At 39.4% G+C, this 14,745-nt stretch overlaps 1 pseudogene; it reads right to left on the bottom strand.

Moving 5' to 3' along the window:
- Window positions 1-814: 814 nt before the first annotated feature.
- Window positions 815-2,846, bottom strand: LOC148184704 (uncharacterized; annotated as a pseudogene).
- Window positions 2,847-14,745: the final 11,899 nt, after the last annotated feature.

The raw sequence follows: 14,745 nt of genomic DNA, 5'->3' as shown, positions 1-14,745 counted from the left end.
TGTTTAGGGGCATTCCATATGACTTGCACTTATTTGTGTTTTGAAGTCCCCTTTCTCTGTGAATCAGGAGACACCTTGGTAGGACCCATTACATGGACTTACCACTTTAGTAAAAATGTGTTCTTTCAAAACTCAGTTAAAAATCTGTTCAGGCACTTGTTAACCTCACTAAAAATCAGTGGACCAAATCTCATACATCTCATATATATCACCAGAATGCCACTTAAATCAAAGAGTTGCCTTAGGTAAGTAAGGAAGGCATTTGTCCAGTGAGGATGTTCATTCAAGTAATCCTGCAGGCTTACGTCTATCCTTGTTATCAGACACTCAGCAATGTCAAGTTAATTAATTTATTTCAAGTGTTTTTTCCCCCATCAGTGAAAGAATTAGATGAAATAAGCAAGAAAAAAACTATTGCAAATTAACACATAAAGATAGGAAAAGTGTCATACCTTCTGCTGTGGCCTGCATTCTGCTGCCAGAGACTGAGGAAAAAACACCAGTTCACATTTGGAGCATACCATATCATACCGTGGGGCATGCCTTCAACTACAGTTCTGATTGAAGCTTTAGCATGTCAGGCACAGCAGCATTCAGTTATGGTGTGACTTCATTAAGGTCACAATAGTCCACTGTTAGTCTCCATTTTCCATTCAACCTTCACACTGGCCATGTAGGATTGTTAAAAGGTGAGCAGGTCTTGGTGATGACTCCTTGGCCCTCCAGCCAACAAATCGGCTTATGGGTGGGGGACATATTAGGTCAGATATTGCTGTCGGTGCACTGCTGTGGTAGAGAGTGGCACCTGTTGCTCTTAGACCTTCAGCAACTCCACAACACAAGGGTCCTCTGAGAGACTGGGCAAGGAAGACACCTGCCTAATTTCCTCCATCTGCAAGACAGAAAGCCCAACCTTTTGGGTCCTTGAAACACCCTCTTCTGAGTCTCTGCCAAGGATGCATGGAGTCTCTGGACCAGTCACAACAGGTAGCTTTTGCCGCTCATTCCCAGTGAGGGTCACTTCAGCCTTCAATACAATTAGCTGTTGGCACACTCCAATTATTCCAGAAATACAAATGGGTTCTGCTTCTCTATAGCTGGGCAGTATTAGGATACACCATGCACCAGTGTGTCTAGTGTATGACCCTTAAACTCCCATTGGCATGATATACCAGGCCATCAAAATCACACAGTCCAGTAAACCTCCTTGTCCCCTTCCTCCACCTGGCTGGAAGCAGGGCCCCTCTAGTCCTGATCATCATATTGGTTACTCACTTTTTTTATGTACAAAATGGAATTCTTTTTATTACAATCAGAGGTAGGATCAGCTCTTCTACTCTGTTTGGGAAACTGCCTGCTTGAAACTAAAGCAGCAGTTTTCCTGAAGAACCCCATTTTGTGGTTGGCTTTCCTGTAAATCAGATACCCATGAGGGTGCTGAGGTCGATTTTCCACCCTACTTTCTCATGTCTTCTCTGTGGTCACTCAGGTGAAGCCACAGGATGGTCTGTGGTGTGTAATCGCTATATCCTCTCTCTTGAGCAGCAGACATGTAACTCCTGATAGCTGAGATACTGGTCCATGCAGGTGTGGACTAGAACATATCCTGTCTGAATTGCTGGAACTCTTGGAACATTTTCTCCACAGCTGAGACACGGCCCCACTGGGGGAAGAGAGAATTTCTTCATGTTGCTGGAATTGGACAGCCCATACATCCACTGTCTCTCTCCATCTTTCCAGGTCATGGCTGTCTATGATAACAGTGGTGGGCTCCATAGAAACTTCTACCACCTGGGTGACATACACTTGATTTCATCTGGATCTTTAAATAATTCCTCATTGCATAAATCACCTCCAGCATTGCTAATTCCCTCAGGTACTGGATACTTTTCTCAATGGTGATCCATTTGCCTGAATGACAATCTTCCTTGAAGGGAGACTTTTCCTTACTGCCTAATAGAAGTCACATCCAGAGGCTGAGGTCTTGTGCCCTTTTTCCAATCTCTTTGCCAATGCTTTCTCTAGGAAAGGATCCTAGCTGCTGCTTGGTTCTTCTACCCTCTAGTTTCAGGCCACTGGTCCTACTACCCCAGCATTGGAGCAATCAGGTGACAATATGCTGGTCTGGATGAAGCTGAAATCTTTTCACATATCTCACAGCTCTCTCAGGGATAGGGATCAGGTGGTTACTGTCTTGTTTATTAGTTCTTTCAGTTCCTCCTCCTCCTCCTCCTCCCGATGGCACTTGGAGAATTCTGCCTTATCTTCTTCTTCCTCCTTCCCTTTTACATAGGAGTTTCTTCCCTTATTAAACAAGCTCACTTTTGCATCCAGTATTCATTCTCATGTATGTTGGGGCAGCTGTTACCAGCATGGGTTGGTAACTGGTTCAGCTTCCTACTTGCCAGAGTTGGAGCAGCTGCAGTTGCAGGGAGTTGAGTAGCCCCAGTCCCTATTGTGGTTGCTGCAGTGTCTGTCATTTTGTCATCACAGACCTCTTTTTCCCCCTAAAGAGTGTTGAGCAGGGCTCATGATCTTCCTGGGCCAGGCCCCAGCATGTGGTACTGATTTTTTTCTCTCTTGAATTATCAGGGTCACAGCATATTTTTTTCCAAATATTTCACCAGTTTTTCTGGATTCTACACTTTTTTAGGGATGAAGTTCCAAAACACTAGAGGTGTCTGCTTGCCTAGATTCTTGCCCATGCTATCCCACACATCCTGTCACTCATAACTATCCACCCTTGGAATAGATCTCTGCATGGTATTCTTAAATATTTGTTTAACCTTAAACAAGACCTGAAATTTGTTCAGGAGACAGCAGTAGGAACACGCTTGTTTGAACATCCCAGGGATTCAAAATTTTCAAGAGCTATTGTAACTAGCCTGGAGGAGAAGGGGAAGGTGAAGTAGCAGGGGAGCGTTCCCTCTTGCCTCCCCCACAGACCAGCTCTCTGAGGAGAAGAGGTGGAGTGTAATTGTTAATAGTTTTTGAGACATGGCTCCCAAAGTACAGAGATGACAGCAGTGCTGAGTACAAATACCAGATTTGTCTCACGATCACTAATTTTATGATATCATAAACCAGTGTTACACAGTACAGCAAAATGATAACCTTAATCCAGCCCCCAGGGATGATAAACAGCACAACAGGGAACATATACAGCAAGTAAGGTCTTACATAACATGACCCTCAGAACAAGTGAAAATTCTCTGAAAGCAGATAAATCAACAGTGTGATCAGCAACTATTAAACTAATATAATGAACCTGTAAAACAAAAAAATTTTAACACATCTCGGGTCAGAGCTGTTATTTCAGCCCTTTGAACCTGATGCTGGGTACCAAAAAGGACAGTTGGGGTTTAACCCCAGCCAGCAGCCTAACACCACACAGCCATTCTCTCACCCCCCTCTAGTGGGATGGGGAAGAGAGGGAGAGAAGAGGGAAAGAGGTAAATCTTGTGGGTTGAGATAAGGACAGACACTGTAAAGGGAAAGGAAAATAATACTAATGATAAAAGAATATATAAAACAAGTGCAAAAAAACAACAATGTAGCTGCTCACCATGCACTGAATGATGTCCAGCCCATCCCTGAGCAAGTGGCTGCCCCACCTTGTTGTCCAATTGCCCTTAGTTTTACTGCTCAGGGGGGTGCTGACTGTGGTATGAAATATACCTTGTGTCCATTTGGGTCAGCTCTCCTGGACGTGTTCCCTCCCAGCTCCTTGTGCACCCTGCACCTCCTCAATGGCAGAGGAGAATGAAAAGCTGAAAAATCTTTGAATCAGAGTAAGCCCTGCTCACTAACAGCTAAAACATCAATGTGTTAGCATTATTGTCATCCTAAATCCAAAACACACCACTGCATCAGCCACTAGGAACAAAAGTAACTATTCTAGCCAAAACTAAAGTACTAGTTCTTTCTCTCCCTCTTTATTTCCAAGCTGACAGTTCTGAATCAGTGACTATCAGACTATCTAGTATCTCTAAAGTTTTAGACTGACTTAAACTTGGTTCCCATGAAGGATTCAGAGGCCAAGGAGTCAAGCACCTAGGGAGATGTTGTGGTGAAAAGAAGTAAAGAAAGGCCAGCAGTAGAGGAGTGGAGGGAAGTAATCACAAAAATTAACTTCAGCCCTGGGGATACCTGACCTGCTTCTCTAAGCTTCTTTATAAAGAATGGAGGATAATTATGGAACAGACAAGTCAAAGCAGAAACCTAATTTTAGGCTGTCTGAAATTGCACTCCCAGGGGAACTTCACTCACCATCATAGAGCTCCAGTGTCCACATTTTAAAAAGGGATTTTTTAAAAGTATTGTTGAGCAGAGAGGAAATACAAAAATCATTTAAGAACTGGAGAAAATGTCTTTCTTCTAGCTTGGTCTGTTTAACTTACCAGGAAAGAAGACTGGGATGTGAATAAATTAAGATGTATAAATGCTTTCATGAGTAAAAGACACTCATTTACAGAAGGGGGCTTTATACAACCAGAGGAATACATAACTAGAGCCAATTGTCTAGAAGCAGAAGCCAGAAAATTTAAATTAGAAAATAAGCATACATTTTTAGCTGTGGGAGTGAATAGGTACTGGAACACACTACAGAGGAAAATGATACATTCTCACCATATTCAGATTTTCAAGTCAGGACTAGGCTGAAAGAAAAGTTTCAGTTAAACTAAGGGTCTCAATGCAACATCACTGTCTGATACTTAATGGTCTGTGATATTCAGGAGATTAGATAGTCTCTCTCAACCTTAAACACCATGAAGCTTAATTCTATGAGTCTGTACCAGTTACCAGGGATATAGGCTTTTTATAAAAAAAATACTCCCTAAATTCAACTCAACAGTTTGATAACTTCTGGCATCTTTCAACACCAACCAATCTCTGAAATATTTCTGGCCATAACATCACTTCTGCTGAGAACTGAAGAGTTAAATATAAGCTGAATACAACTGTTGAAATAACTGTTTATTAATAATGGGGCTGTTTACTATTCTTGTATAAAAGTTCTTAAAAACAATAAGGAGTCTGTTAATTTATGGCAAAAATTACCATATTTATGATAATATATATGATATTTAGCAGCTGTAATTTGCCTAGAAATCAAGCTACAGAGGGGGAAGCAGAGTATATTGTGATTTGCAAATATTCATTAATTGAACATCATTTTAATGCTGTGAAGTAAATATTATTACTGAAATTTTTTCAGAACTTTTCAATTGGCTTGTTCCAAGTTGTGTATATGTGTATGCATATATATATATATATATATGATAATTTATTTTTTTTAAATACAATGAGGAAAAGCATATCAAAACCCATTAAAGAAGTCCTGACCGTCTTGATGTTATTTGCAGATTTGAAGGCAATAAACTTTAAACCAGCTTAATATCTCACTGTAAAACTAAATCAATCCCAAACACTGTGAAATGTTTTTCATTATTTTGGTATCTGACCTGAAAACCTGTGATTAAAGAAGTAAAATGATCGCTTCAAATATATTTATTTTCTCCTTTTTCTGCACTAGTTCTTGTTTGACAATCACTTTGAATTACTAGATTAAAAAATTCCTCGCTCTCTGCTCACTTTATAGTATTTTTAATATATTTCCCATGAGGGTAAAGTGAACTGAATACTGCTAACAGAAACACTTGAAAATCCATAAGAAAAATGTCCAGGGAGAATGATATTGGGCCTTTACTCCTGGTAATACAGATTATTTCAGATGTTACCTTTAGCTATGTAATCCAATGCTTAGATTTTCCTTGTACTTAAAAAAGAAGCCCAACATTAAGATAAACCTTATGAATTAAAAATGTTTAATATTAAATGAGAAGTACCTAAATGACTTGGGGTGAAAGATATAAATTCTATAACTCGTAACACTTTGTTCAACAGAAACTCATACAGGGATGGTCCCCCATCCCCATTGGTTCTCCCCAGTTAATTGACATACTCTATTAGTTTTGGAGATGTTTTAAGGGATTTCAAACACAATAATTTCGACTAGGTTTAACTTGAGCTACTGGGGGAAGACAAAGACCACTGAATGTAATGCTGAGTTTTAAGGCAAACTTTTTCTACCATGTGGCTGCACTGCCTCTGCCCACATGCACTCTCACACTGCTCAGACATCAGCATGGCTTTTCCCTACCTTCACACCCAAGAGGAGAAATGGACAGGAAGCCATCACAAAACCATGATCTTAACCTCTTCACTACTCTGGCCTTCAATTTCACAAAATTCCTCCCCTTAGCCAGGATCCCACCTTTCCCTCAGAGTAAAAACTGCAGTAGCTGAGAGGTTTCATTACTTGAGTAGACAGGCCACAAAGCTTTCCTCCCTCTAGCCCTGGTGCCTCTAAGCAGGAATTATTACCTCATCATTTCTAACTGACTTCCTCCATGCCTTTTCACTCAATAGCTATACAGATTTACCAGGGCTCAGCAGTCTGCAGCAGTTTTCAGCTCAGCTACTTGCAACCCATTTGAATTTTTGCTTTCCAAAGAAATGGCTTTATGCAGAAAAGTGGCATATGTCACCTGGAAAGCATTGACCTTGCCTTGCTTTCCTGGCAAGGTCATTGCAGTATATTTGTATATTTGTGGTAGTTTCCCTATATATAACAGTACTTATTTTGCTGGACCATCTCCTTCCAGTGCTGGGTAGTACATTTATTAATTATCTGCATGAGGGGATCAAAGGCACCCTCAGTCACTTTGCAGATGAAACCGAGTTGGGAGAGACTGTTGATCTGCTGAGGGGTAGCAAGGGATATGGACAGGCTGGATTGATAGGCCAAGACCAATTGTTTAAGGTTCAGTAAGGGCAAGTGGTGTGACCCTTGGGTCATAGCAATCCCATGCAGACCTACAGGCTGGGGGCAGAATGGCTGGAAAGCTGCCTGTTGGAAAAGGACCTGGGGGTGCTGGTTGACAGCAGCCAAACATGAGCCAGTGTGTGCCCAGGTGACCAAGAAGGGCAATGGCATCCTGGCCTGGATCAGCAATAGTGTGGTCAGCAGGACAATGAAGTGATTGTCCCCTGTATTGGTCACGAGTGAGGCTGCATCTCAAATCCTGTGTCAAGTTCTGACCCACTCATGACACAAAAGACACTGAGGGGCTGCAGCATGTCCAAAGAAGGGCAATGTGCACTCTGCACAAGACAGCTTCTGATCACCACATCACCCACCGGTCCTTCTCTGTTCACAAACAGCAGGTTCTGAGGGGCACCTTCCCTTGGCTCACTCACCAGCTACATCAGGAAGTTCTCTTCCACATGTTGCAGAAACTTCCTGGACTGTTTTTTCTCTGCTGTGACGTATTTCCAGAAGATATTTGGGAAGTTTAAGTCCTCCTTAAGAACAAGTGCCAGTGATTGTGAGACTTCTCCCAGCTACTGAAAGAATATTATAGACTATTTTGTCAGCTGGTATCATAGAATATTTGGTCAGTTGCTTAAGCAAAAACAAAATACTTGAAAAATGCCTGTGTTAATGCAAACACGCATAGAGGAAATTACACATAATAGATACACATCCATAGTGTCAAACATCTTCACATTTCTCTATTATGAGCCATACTAAAGTACTGTCCTCAAACCATGTTTTCCTAAAACAAACCTCAGTGTTGGTTTTGTGAGCTGGAGAGCAGATTTAGATTTTTAGCAGCACAAACCATGTTAGGTTACAGGTCATCTAAACAAATTGCTTTTGACTTTTGAAATGTGCAGACTGCCTTTGCTGAAGGACCTGTTGGCATGAGAAGGCATTTTTGAGATGCATTAAACATGCTAGTTATACAAAAGAGCATGATGAAATTGTTGCATTCGTACATGAAGGCACAGAGGTGAATATGAATATCATTCTCCAGAATGATCAGTTAGGATTTTGCATACAAAATTTGACCCAGAACATAAAGATCAACTTATTTTCCATTTCAAAATAGCAAGCTTTATTAATATATCATCAACAATCCAAATATATTATAACTAGCACCCTTAAAAACAATCTGGACTTTTCATGTGAATTTTACAGGATGGTTTAGATACGCAAAAATTTTAAAATTCTTTTTCCTTTCACTGTCAAATGGTATTCTCAAATGGCAGTAATTAACACATGCAGCTTCATCCTGGAGCAATGGTAGATCTGGTGGTAGTAGATCTGATGATAAGTCAATGAGTCTGTCAATAACTTCCTGTTAAACTCTTTAGGCGAGCATCATTTTCATGAAACCATCAAGAAGGGATGCACCTGCTGTTTCAGGAACGAACAGCCATGACACAGTTTTGGAACTGGAAACACAGCTTTGGACTGTGCCATTTGGTGGGACAGTGACCAAGCCACAGTGCAACTCAGGGAAATCCATGAAGCAGAAGAGGAAGGTCATTGAAACAGCTTTTCTCCAGTTAACCATAACTGTGTAAACTTGCCATTACTGTCAACCTGTGCTCATGCTACCAAAAGACACAGTGCCTGAAATACAATTTTCAAGCTATGAGTTTGTAGACTTTAGTAGCACAACTAATAACAAACTAGACACCTCTTCATCACAGACCAGCTCCTTATGCTAAGAGCAATGGGATGTTTCTTTTCATGCCCATGCTGCATTTCAAATCACTTTATCAAATTATGTTGATCAGCACATGGCTATGTTCCTGCAGAAACTGCTTCAATGTGAGGATATTTGCCCTTGTATCTGAATGTCATCAAGGATATTCCCCAGGAATAAGTTAGTATGGCTATTGTTCCTTCACATCCTCCTTCTACCCTCACTTCTGGTTATTGCCTTGAAGCAATCAGGCAACTACTTGTTGAGGAATACATCTGAAGTTTCCTTAACACTACAAAAGGTTAGGTTATACAACAGTGAAGAGAAACAGATGTCATTTGTTTGTGAAAACAGATTTCCAGATGGTTCAAGATCACCACATTGCGCAAAGCTTAAACAACTGCTTGTTTTTATTGTAATTACCCTCCAGTTCTCTTCTGCCATCACCCTCTAGTGTGTGCTATACTTCCTTACTTCAGTTTGTGTTCCAGGGTTTTATGCTATTTGAGACATGAGACATTATCTGCTAATAAAGTTTCTAGAAACATCTGGAGCAAAAATGGTAAAACAGAAATTGTAATAATAGATCATAATAAAACCATCCCCATTATCAGAAATGTGAAAGCCCAAGCAATGAGGTAGTATAACACCTATTAGTTTTGAAATTGCTTAGGAATGAAGTAGCTATGCTTTTAACAAAAATATGTACTTTCTCATAAATATCTTACCCCAATAGCAGGAAAACGTCAAGTTAATGCCTTGGTCACAGCCTGTTGTTCACACAGCATGTTTCCACACAGCAACAGCTTCTGAGTCCCCAGAAGGAATTTTCTTCTGCCTCCATCTGATAATGAAACACTCTACACACAACACATTATTCTCCCTCACAGAACAGCACAAAACCTTACCTACGACCTCAGGAAAATAGCAAGTACTCAGCCCTGAAATGTTTGCCAAGATTAGCTGTGCAGTGTTATACTCTAGCACTTGTTACAGTACAAGTCTCTGACAGACTCTTGGCACAGTAGTGTAAAGAGGACCTGCATGTAGTTAGTGTCCATGGAAGATATAAGGCCTCAGCACCTTGGTAAGTGTGGATCCGAAGGAAAACTCAGTGTAGCAGTTTCTCCATCAGATATAAAACACCCATAACTCAATCAGGTTCCCACTGTCCTAAGAAAAGCCTGAACCTGGGCAACCCATGTACCCCTGTGATTCTTGTTGCATGGAATGTTGGGAACCCCTTAGAAGGCCTGATTTCATCAACAGTGACTGCATAGGGACTGACCAGACAAATGGTACTACACTTGATTGCCCCAACCATCTCTGATAAGGTAGTCATTTTGCACAGGATATGCAAGACACCATCATGCCTATTCCTGCATATTATCATGGATGCAATATGAATTCAAGACTGAATGTGACACGGGCTCATGCTTAAGATGTTCTGTTGATCCCCCTGATCCTGTCTGTTGTGCTATTACAGCTATAGGCTGCTCTTCAGATTAGTGCCACTGAAGCATGCATTGGTGCATTTAGATACTATTAACTTGTCATAGGGTGACTTCACCTTTAAGATATCTTTGGGAGCTAAGGAAGTTGAAGCTGCTGGTGGCTGATGGGAGTCTTTAAAACCATGACATAACTATGTCCATTGAAAACTCATTCTGGTATTCCTATGCCTTGGTGAGGTATACACTGTAAAAGCATGCAACAATGAGTATTGCCAGCCCTGTTAATATTTTACCTAGGTAAAAATTATCCTGAAGCTGTTATTTTCAGTGCTGAAATCTTTAAGCTATTATTCAAGATATGGTACAAATACAGTTATTGTTTATTCTCCTACTACAGTTTTGAGTGGTGAAATAAAAGGTCATCATTCAGATGAGCTACTCTGAAACTGTGAGACAGCAACCAATTATAGATGCCTCAGACAGATGGGATTCTGCTCCTAATATGCAGGATCCCAATTATATCACATAGACACTGCCACAAGGAACAAATAAGGAACTGAAAAGAATAAGGACTTTGTTTAACAGATGCATTTGTGTAAGTCATTCTGGGCTTACACTTGAGTAATGGTGGCCTGGTTTTTTAAAACAAGCATATGCTTGCTCATTAGTGGCATTGGAGCACCCCTCAGTGGGAGCAGAATGTTAACTTATCCCCATGTAATTGGATGGCCTAGAGATAAGAAGTGTGTGAAAGTGTGACTGCACTTTCCAGGCAATGCATGACCAATTCAGCAAATTCATCATTCAGGTCATTGTGAACAGAAATGTGAGAGATTATGAGCAGTACATCCCATCTTTAGCTCTGGAGGGTACTACTTCATACAAAGATTTAAAATTTCTTCTTTTCACCCATTAATCGTAGTTTTTCCTGGGGGTTTAAAAGAAGCATCAATGAACATGAAAGGTTTCCCTCAGACCTTGTCAAACCAGAGACCAAAATGGGACTCACCTGTCACATGCTGGATATTCTCAGAATTCCTTAATTTTCATTCCACTGTGTCCCACTTTGGCCTTTTGGAAAATATACTTGTTAAGAAGTTGTGCCCTCCTTTTTGATATATGGGCTTTGTATTTCTACAGAACACTTTGTATATTAAGTGTTTGAGGTAGCTGAATCACTCTCAGCCTACACTGTACATTTTCAAAGGGACTATAACCACAGAGAAAGGAAATTACAACTTTAGCTTTATTGGAAGAGCTGTACCTGGCTCAAGTTATTTAGCCAAGTGAATAAATGAATGAGTGTGCAAACAACTAGAAATGACATTTCAGTTACTTTTGCTAGCCTGAAAGCCCTTAATCTTGTAATTAAAGGGCCTGAGATTTGAAATCTTATTACAGTATTTCTGTCAATGAAATATTTCCACAATAACTCTGGGCCTGGAACTCAGACAGGTAAAAACCATCTTCATCATTTTCTCTACAGCCAAAGATTCAAGCTGGGACCAGCGTACCCCCAAGCACTCATCACAAGTAATTACCCTGCAGAGGGAACACAGCCAGAGAAATGTTACTGCATTTCTATTATTACTTTTTTTGGATTAAGTAATAAATATTTAAGAGACTAAAGCTAGCTCACATGAAATGACAAATGAGTATACGCCAAATCCCCACCTACTTGACTGTGCACTTTAAGATCTCTTCTACTTGAGATAAACAGCAAAAATAATTCCCTTCCCCACCATTGTGGGCTCTTATTTTCCTTAAAAAACTAGAATCTCCTTCAAAGCTAAAATCTACTGTGATATTAGTTACCTTTATAAAAGTTTCTAGTCTGTTTCCAGAATGAGGTTAAAACAACTTCAGACAGCACAATAAAGGACAATTTCCTTTGTAGAGCTACGGGTGTTTCTCAATCTTTTCCACTTTGCAAATCCCCAGGCCCGTCTGAGAAAGATGCAGGTCTTTGTACAACAAAGTTAACCTTCCTGACCGCAGGAGCACATTTTCTACATGCTGTTACACAGCATTTCAATGTAATTCAGAATCCCAAATATTCACAGACCCTGGAGTGAAAAGCAACAAAACTGTTCTTTTTCCATTGCCATGTCATGCTTTGTCTGATTTACTACTTACTCAGCTGGTAATACTTTCTCATAAGTATTTTTTTTCCAGAAAATTTGCAAATATAGATAATAAAGAAACAATAATGAACTGTGAGGAATTTATAAAAATATAATTTTATATCAAAGAAATTAATTTTTAAATGACCCCATTATTTGATCTTTCACTACATTTTTCCTAAATAGAGATGAACAACATTAAGCTTAAATCAACAGGTATGGTACAGATTTCGAGAAATATTTAGACTTCGTCAAAGATACTTCTAGTCATTCTAGTACTTCTCAGTATTTGATAAACTATCAAAATTATGAAAAAAAATAATAATGGTGATTTTTAAAATTAGCTGGTTATAGATTATAGTCTCAATTTCATTTTTACACACTTTTTTTTTAAGTTTATTTGAATTTGGTAATAATAAAAAAAATCTTCAAAATCCCAAACATTTTTCACAGGTTGATGTGGATCAATACACTCTTTTATTAGGAGTTTTAAATATATTGACAGAATTATTAGTCACTTGAGAAAATAACCTAACAAAGACATAAATTCCACAGCTGTTAAAGGTCTTTTTTATTTGTCTATTTATTATGTAGCATCCGCAATCAACATATTTAGTGTAACTGAACTTCTTCAAGTCATGGACACAGGAATGAAAAAAAACTGTTGTATTGCCAATATTTCTAAAATGTGAAGACCTCAAACAATTCCCGTGCCATTCCTTCAAACATCTGCTTTTATTTTTGCAGCTTCTGCTTCTTTAAAAGCTGATGTCACATAATCTTCTTCAACTTAAAACCACAGTTATTCCCTCTTTTTGTCATTCATCTACAACCAAAGAAATCTTTCAGAGACATAAAAAAATAAAAACTAAAAATAAGACATTGACAAAGTGTCTTCTCATCTGTTTGCTACTAACATTGCTTTGGTCTAGAAGATTCTGGAGAAGTTCTTATTTCAAATATGTATTTCTATAAGGAAACAGAACATGGCTTTCACATAGATTGATATCTCTAACTAAAACATTATGAAGAAATTTAGGAGCAGTAAATGCAAGAATACAATCATATAACTTATTTCTAACAAAAATTAAACAGAAATTTGCCCTAAACCAAGACAGTGACATAGCAAAGGTGCTGATAGAGACAAGTAGCATGCAACTGCAAATTTCTGTAAAGCCAGAGATTTGCCTTACTTTCACTCTAGCCTAGAAATGCAAATGCACATCTCTTGAGAGATACAGGTGAAGTCCACAGAGAGAGTGGACTTAGAGTGAGTGCTTAGAGGGAGATTCTACTCACTTTTATAAAAAAGGATATCTTAGAAACTCAGTCTCAGAGGTATTGTTTGAAAGACACATTACACACAGAAGTTGGCGACTTCTTGAAAAATACAACCTCACAAGATCAGACTGAAAGAGTTTCAGTATGAGAAAATCTGGTCTCTAATATGTTAGAGATGGTGTGATTTCTGGAGGGTTAATAAATCAGGATGTAATAGTAATTATTAGGTTATTTCTGACCACAGAAGAACATTGGGACAATTGAGCAGATTCCTTTTTCTTGCAGAAAAGCTACTATCTACTCATAAAATAAAAAACAAAATACCAGACATCATTTATAATACTTCCCAGTTTTAAGTTTCTTACCCAGACACAAGGCTTTGGGATCAGCCTGTTCATCCCTGTGGCACTATCTGTCTATGTAAGGCCAGCAGGTGCTCAGCACAGCTTCCCTTCTCCCAGAACACCTGCTATGGCCAGTGCTGTCTCCCTGAACTGTCCTAGAAAGCTATCATGCTCTCTTCCTAATCTTGTGTTAGGGCTCTACAGCAACATGCAGGCAAAAAAGAAATAAAAAAATAAAAATAAAAATAAATAAAACAAACAGTACTTGGTATCAAGCAAATTTTTTCAAGTGTATATCTGACCTTAAAGAGTTTTCAAAGAGAGCTTCTTTTTGTATTTCTTTTGTTTTGGTTTGGTTTTGGGTTTTTTGGGGTTTTTTGGCTTTTTTGTTGTTTGTTTTTTTGTTTGGTTTGGTTATTTGTTTCTGGTCTTGCCTTCTTCAGTTTGTTCAGCAAGAAAAACAGAAGGCTTCAAGAGGACCTAATTGTGGCCTTCCAGTACCTGGAAGAGAGCCTACAAGAAAGATGTGGAGAGACTTTTTATACTAATAAGAGGGAATAGCTTCAAACTGAAAGGGAGTAGGTTTAAATTAGATATTAGGAAGAGGTTCTTTACTGGGAGGGTGGTGAGGCACTGGAATGAATGTGTTGTCTGAAGAAGCTGTGGATGCCCCATCCCTGGAGGTGTCTGAGGCCAGTCCAGATGGGGCTCTGAGAAACCTGGTCTAGTGAGAAAGGAATTGGGACTAGGTGACCTTTAGGGTTCCTTTGAAACCAGGCCATTCTATGATTCTCTGATTTTTAGTGGCAAGGACTAAGTTTTGTCGTAAGAGACCTTCCAGGTCCTGAGCAGGCTCAAGACAGCTGAGTGCTACAGTAACATAAATATTAGGCAATAGTTTGTATCTCCTTGTGCCCACTGCAGTGGAACTGGGCCCAGACACTTTCCTTGTACAAAAGTTGTATAAAATGTATTACAACTT

This window comes from Pseudopodoces humilis, chromosome 3 (assembly GCF_049639895.1).
Source record: "Pseudopodoces humilis isolate 2021_Gansu_Grassland_sample_001 chromosome 3, ASM4963989v1, whole genome shotgun sequence".
In the NCBI taxonomy this organism is placed as follows: domain Eukaryota; kingdom Metazoa; phylum Chordata; class Aves; order Passeriformes; family Paridae; genus Pseudopodoces; species Pseudopodoces humilis.
This window is presented reverse-complemented; position numbering and strand designations above follow the sequence as displayed.